At 48.5% G+C, this 7,097-nt stretch overlaps 1 pseudogene; it reads right to left on the bottom strand.

Annotated features, from left to right (window-relative positions):
- Positions 1–5,139: 5,139 nt before the first annotated feature.
- On the bottom strand, positions 5,140–7,097 carry LOC117017043 (heterogeneous nuclear ribonucleoprotein K-like; annotated as a pseudogene).

Raw genomic sequence — 7,097 nt, 5'->3', positions numbered from 1 at the left:
CATGCGTATTTTCTTTACAGTTGTCTGGCTGCTTGGTAAGATGAGTTGGGGTGCAAGATGGGTCTGACCCTCACGGTTGGAGGTGCGAGTGCCTGGGTGGGCCCTCAGGGCTACCTCAGCCGCAGATGCATTTAGTGCCTCCCAAGCTGAGGTTGAACCTTCTTCCCTGGGGAAGGGTGGGGGCCGAGTGTGCATGGGGAGCAGACTGGAGGAGGCTCCTGGCCAACCAGTGTCGCTTTGAATTGGTACAGCCGTGTCGCCTTTCTGTCCCCCACCCACCCAAAACTTCGGGTTTCTCCATGAACCCCCAAACCCATCCCCCAGTTTTGGTCCTGCCCAGGCAAGCACAGAACTGAGACCGGTGGCTTGCATGGCTTCAGTGCAGGGGCTTATAAGCTCAGGGAGTCAGCAGACTGGCTGGCTTTGTAAGGGTGAGCCCTGGGCAGAATAGGCTGGAAGCTACCGTCCAGATCTGCACTTCTCCATGTCCGGGGCCCTGAATATTTACCTCTAGGGCTGCAGGATTATAGGACCACCTCTCCAGATGAGGAAAAAGGGCCATGAGGCCATGGACTGGTACAGTGCCACCGTGTCCCCTACAGGACAGCAGCAGGGCCCTGCCCACCTGCCACCAAATGTAGTCACTTCACTCTTCCAAGTGGCCTCATTGGCTACTTGGTTTAGGAACTGTCTGAGGGTTAGGGTCATCCTGTCTACATCTGTCCTGGATATCCATCAGCAAACCCTTGTCTTTTGCACCTCAGTGCCTTCTCCTGCTGAGAAGTGCCTCAGTGCCTTCTCTGCCCACCTGACTACCTGACTTACTAAAACATGGCATCTACATGGGGACTCCGGGAAATGGGGGCTGGTAGACAGAAGTGCCCCAAGAAGTGTCAAAGTAAGAATGTCAAACCTGTAGAGAATTTTTATAAGAATTGATTGAGCCAAACTGATGACATTACAGAAAAGCAAGATCTCAGATGCTCTGGAGAATGACACATTTGGAATTAAGGAGGGGCCATATGGAAGATTGCGCGAAGGTGGGAGAAAGCAAAGAACAGGATAGTTAACAAGATTATGTGCTCCCTTGAGGGTGGTTACTCCTTCGAGGAGTAGAAGCTCTCATATCAGGGTGGAATCACAAGAGTAACTGAGAGCATAGGCTGTCTCACTTGTGTCTTTCTAGCCTATCTTTACTGTAAGTCAGACTGTTTAAACTTAACCTTGCTCCTCTCAATTCCTGTGGCTGGCTGTACCTGGGACCTCATCTTCACACAGACTCGCTACACATCTGAAATCCTCAACTCCAACTGCACTAAGACCTTAGCGCTTAGCCTCCTGATGCAGTTAAGCACACTCCACTTATACCTACCCTTTAGCTGTATGGAGGTCACTGTTCCATTGACTCCTAATTGTTTTCCTTCCCAATTGGTCAGATCCTCGCTAGTCTTCCTTCCTATCCCACTGAGCCTGGACCTCACGCTTAGTCTGGGCACGAAGAACTGATCCATGTTGTGGTCTAGACAGAGGTTTCTAACCTCAGCACTGCTGACCTTTTGAGTGAGATAATTCTTTATTGGGGTTGAGTCCTGTGCATAGTAGGGTGGGGACAGAGCCAGGAGTGCAGTTTCCAGGCTCTCGGCCTCACGTGGAAAGGTGCTGGCTCAGGTAGTAAGTGGCCATCAACTGTGATTGGATGGCCATCAGCTGTGGTTAGTTGGCCGTCAGCTGTAACCAGTGAGCCATTGGCCACTAATATAACTGCTGTGGCTACGCTAGCAGCAAATGGTGGCTGAGCTGACAAGCGCAGATTGCAGTTAGCACGGCGGATTGCAGTTAACAAGTGAGGTTGGTTGACAGAGAAGCGGCCGGCAGGTTGTGGACAGTGTGGCTCCTGTTTCCTGTGTCTCTAACCCAGCCGCCAGCGAGAGTGTAGTAGTGCGGCTCCCCTATGTATGACTCCGTGGTTGTTCCTTTCTGGCCTCACTGTATCCTGCCTTCTCGTGTGGGGAGCGGGAGCTGAGACCCCGCATGACACCCTGAATGACGGGTACTTAGCAGCATCCCTGGTCTCCACCGAATAGATCGAAGTAGCACCCACTAGTCGTGACAACAAATATCTCCAGACCTGTCAGATGTCAGGGGAGGGAGCGTTGAGAACCACTGGTCTAGACTCAGGGAAACCAGACACAGCATGCCATTACCAGCCTCACTTAGGCCCTATAGCCAGCGCCTGGCACAGGTGTTCCAAAGTGTTCAGTGAAAGAACAGCCTCACCTAGCCGGAAGCTTGTTAAATGTAGTCTTAACATCAGCGATTAATTGATAGGACCCAGACTTCTCCCAGCTCTTGGCATGCAGGTAGCAGGGTCAGCAAGGCTTTTTCAAACATTAGAACTGCCATTTGGGAGAAAAGGACTACGACAGACAAAGCAAACATGACATCAAGATCTGGAAATAAGTAGTAGAAGGCACTTTAGCTACTCCTCAGTTTCAGCAAGGCCGTAGGGCAGTCTTTTCTGTTCTAAGTATTATGCAGAAGTAACACGCTAGACCAAAGTCAGCCTGCTCTGGTCAGAGTGGGGGTGGCCCTGGGCCGATACACACTAACATCAGCCCTAAGGTACTTTCTCAAATGTCAAGGTTCCCCTGCCGTTGTCCATCAACCTTTGGCCCCTATGCCACGCCTCCTGGAACTTTTATAGGACCTACAGATTCCATGTATTTCCCAGCCCCAGGTCCTGACTCCCTCTGAAAGTTATGCTATAACAGTGACGTTACTACAAACACTTACTGCTAAGATTACAGAAGGGGGGAGGCAGGGCCACTAGTCCTCTAGACCAGGTCTAAAGGACTTCCTGCAATGATGGACGTGTTCTCAGTCTCTGCTGTCTTGACACAGGAGGTACCACTAGCTACATATACTTCTGAGCTAGTGCAACTCAGGATCTGAATTTGTAATTGTATTTAATTTTAATTGATTTTAAATAGTCATACTTGGCTGGTGGCTATCAAATCACTATACAGTTCTGTGCAAAGAAGACAGGTTGAATTCTGGTCCTTCCTAGGACACTAAAGGGCAGTACCAAGTGATAAGGGAAGATGAGAACAGGTGAGATCACTTTCTTTCCCCAATCACAAGAAATAGGCTGCAAGATGATATTTTTAGGCATAAAAAGAGAAAATATTTAAAGAAGGCTTTCTTCTATGTTGTTTTTCTTTTCATCAGACCAAATCAGCCTTGAGCACTTCACTTGTGGTCCATCACAAGTGCAGGGAGGGCATGCCAGGGGAGAAACTCTAATGGAAGTTAACTACAAAATAAACTGTATTGCCCCCTTCCTAAAAGAGCTTAGTTGTGTCCTCAAAACAGGAAGGATGTAAGTGTAAATGAGGTTTATTTCTTTATAAATAAATAATGACTTTTTGAAAATGGGATGTGGGGAAAACCCAAGTATTAAAGCAGGTAACTCTGTTCTCTTCCCTTTCTCATTTCACAGCAAATCCTGACAGGGTGGTGACGAGGTCTTGGAGTGCTAGAAGGGAAAGCAGTTTGTGCTGGCAGTGTTAGTGAGAGAAGAGAGAGGTGCTAGGAATAACGAGGCCAAAAGGAGACCGGGAGAGCTAAAGGTGGTGATAATTTAACTTTCTGGGCTTGGGGAAACGGCTCATCTCTGCATGTGAAAAGTGTAGGAGATGCAACAGCTGCTCTTACCAGCAGACCTGCAGAAGAAGGCAACGTCCCTTTAAGTTACTACTTTTCTCCCCACCTCTTCCACTCCCAAAGCGGGAGGATGGATCCCTCAGGGATTTGAATTAAAGAACAGGGAGGCTCATTCCTCCATAGCTATCCCTACTGAGGTTCGTCCTTAGGCCTTCCTGGCCTTTCCCTCACCCTAAAGGCCTCGGATCCAGAGTTGGACTGAGCCTTCTGGTTGACAATTCCACTCGGCACCAAAGCAGGGCCCACAAACATCAAGAGGGATCCAGGTGGCCTGGAAGAGGATCCCTGGAGGCCACACACAACCCTTTTGTCTGCCTTTTCTTAAGCACATAGAAACCCATTATCCCCCTACAGCAAAGGATGGAATTTCTCCGCAGGCCGGCTATGTAGCCCAAGTGTGAGCAGAGAGGGCGGTCTCCTCTTCAGCCCTCATATCTTGTAGGCTAGCCCGCCTCAAGGTTCCATTTCAACATATTCTCCCGACCCTAGTTCATAGGAAATTCTCTTCCTGGTAAAAAGCTCAGAAAAGGCACCATGGGTCATATTTTATTTTTCCCTACCACCTAATGCTGTGTTCAATTCTTTAACATCAAGGCCAGAAGCTTGCCTTCTCTTTGCATTTTTTATCGTCCTGTCTCGTCTAAGGCCACCTGGCGGGACCATGCCTCTGACTCTGCACACTCTGCAACCAAGGCTGGGGAATCCCACAGTCCATCTCCCAGGGAAGACCAAACCAAATGCCTTAGGATCTGCTTTCTGGGGGACTGTTAGATCTCAGATTTCTGCCTATGATGGACACTGAATCTTTTTCAAGAGACAAAAAAAGGACATGTGATTTCTTTGCAAGATCTGTTCCCGGCATTCATTTAATACCACACTCCTACATCTCACTAGCAAGAATGGAACAAACCAGTAATTATACTCCCATGTTTCCTGTCTCCAATATTTTTTAGGTTAGTTCTTTAGGGCTCACATAGCTGTGAGGCTCCTTTTAAACCTGGATTCTTAGCCTTACCTCAGGGATGCTGATTCCTGGGCAAAGTTCAAGGGCTTCCTGGGGAAAGTTCAAGAAACAGAGCTGTAAGAGCGGCACAAATGTAATAATGTGACTGAGTTCTGATGTCTTTGAGAAGCAGAGGGAGGAGGCAGAGGAGTGCTCGAGGGCGGGGAGGAAATCCTCTGTCTTACAGGCCGACAGCCAGGGAAGTGCTTGCACAGCCCATTTACAAACACAGATGCATCAAGTCGCTGGCCTGGCCGAGTCGTGGGCAGCGAGCAGGTATTGCAGTGGGTGAAGGCAGGGACCATGACCACAGGAGAAACAAGATACGTGGGTTTGGGTGGAGTGTTGGAAAAGGGGAAGGACAGCCAGTTGGGGGTGCCAAGGAGGCAGGTGGCATACAAGCCGGTAAGTCATCAGGCTGTGGAGGAGCATAGGTGGACAGCCTGCAAGACCCCCGGAGCGCAGGTGTTCTCCAGGGAGGGATCGTAGCCTTCCCCATACACCTGGGTGGCCACAGCCCGTGCCAGCTTTGCCACCACCCCTCACCTAAATTCTGCCTTCCTTCCTGCAGCCTCCCAGCATGCACTACCAAGGTCCTTCCCCAAGGCTGCGAGGCCACCCACCTCCATCTCACTGTTTGTTCCTCATCTTCTCCAACAATCCAGCTCTTTCCGATGGACACATTCCCCCCTCCCCCCAACCCCCATATATCTTCCTTCCAACTGGAACATTCCCCCTTCTATCCAGGGGCCCCTTCCACATCTGCTCGTCTTTGATCCAATCCCCCCTACCAATCACCCTTCCCTCCTCCCCATGGAGCTCCAATAAACAGGTCCCATCTGTTTTGTTCACTGCTGTATCCCTAAGACCTAAAACAGGGCCTGGTACCCAAAAGTGCTCACTAAGGAAGTTGCGTGCATTTCCTCTGCCAGGCCTTGTTCTGAGAGCATTACCTGTCTTAACTCATGTACTCGCCACTACACCATGTGAGGTATAGGTAGTACAATTTCCATCTCATTTCCTAGATGATTTCACTACACCTCAAATGCAGAACACCTGGAAAGCAGAGGCATGTTGACTTTTTAAACAGAAGCAGATTAAAAAAAAAGAAAGATGCAGGACTCCTTCAGTTCTTCACTAGTCTTAGAAAAACTTTCCGGAATACGGCTTCACACTATAAAAAACAAAAAAAGAATGTCTTGCGGTAGAATCCTTCAACATCTGCATACGGCTTCACACTGTTCTGCAGCAAATACCGTGCATTCAGGATCTGCTCCTGTGGTCCTGTAAGGGTAATGGTCTGATCTTCCGGACTTCCACAGGCTCATCAGTTTTGATCGAAGTTGTACACTCATGATGAATTTGTTTAACCTGCTGACCACCTTTGCCAATAATGGATCCAGCCAACTCTTTGGGAATAGTTAGTAACTTGGTAAGTAATAATAGGTCCACCAAATTGGGATCGTAAGGCTGTGCACATCCCTTGATGGGAGACTCTGATGTAAGATCAAGATGATCTGGATGCACTCTGCAACCCTATCAGGTTTTCCTCCAATAAGAACGACTCTGTCAGCGGAATGAGGACAGCACTCCTGAAAAAGCTTAACTGTCGTCTGAGTGTTCTCTTCTCTGAATGTTCTTGGATTTTACCGTGTTTCCTGGAAAATAAGACCCAACTGGAAAAGAAGCACTAGCATGATTTGCAGGATGCTCATAATAGGAAATAAGTCCTAATGCGTCTTTTGGAGCAAAAACGAATATAAGACCAGGCCTTATTTTAAGGGAAATACGGTAAGGCTTATTTTACATTACGAACATCCTGAAAAATCATGCTAGGGCTTATTTTCCAGTTAGGTCTTATTTTCGGGGAAACACAGTAGCACCTTTGACCCCAATAATTCCTCCTGCCAGACTCTGATAAACCAACACTCTCACCGAGCAGTCAAAGTCGCTTCCTTTATAGTGTTGGTAATTTAAGCCTTCCGCAGCATCGGATTCGAGCGGGAGCTGCCTGGTGGCAGTGGGTGATGGCAACTGCAGGCCTTCTTCCAAGGTGGGGATGATTTTCTTCAGAATTTCTCCAATTGTTTCAACATCAGCACTGATAGTCAATGTGTGCTCGGGCTACTGCCGTCTGGGGCTGAAACACTGGCACTGTCCTTTGTACGCAGAGCCTGAATATACTTGCCTCTTTTTCCAACCACTGCCCCAGCATTCTTGCTTTGAAGCAGAATGCATAATTCAACCATCTCATCAGTGTTTTGAGAACTTTTAAAGCTTGTTCCTCTTCCATATCTTCTGCAGGGCGTTTACCAAATTCACCACTGGTTTCTGTGTTGGAGAAGGTTTCCTCTGGCTGTTCAGTTTGCAT

Source organism: Rhinolophus ferrumequinum, chromosome 24 (assembly GCF_004115265.2).
Source record: "Rhinolophus ferrumequinum isolate MPI-CBG mRhiFer1 chromosome 24, mRhiFer1_v1.p, whole genome shotgun sequence".
NCBI classification, from domain to species: Eukaryota; Metazoa; Chordata; class Mammalia; order Chiroptera; family Rhinolophidae; genus Rhinolophus; species Rhinolophus ferrumequinum.
Note: the sequence above shows the minus strand (reverse complement) of the source record. Positions and strands in the feature narration are given on the sequence as shown.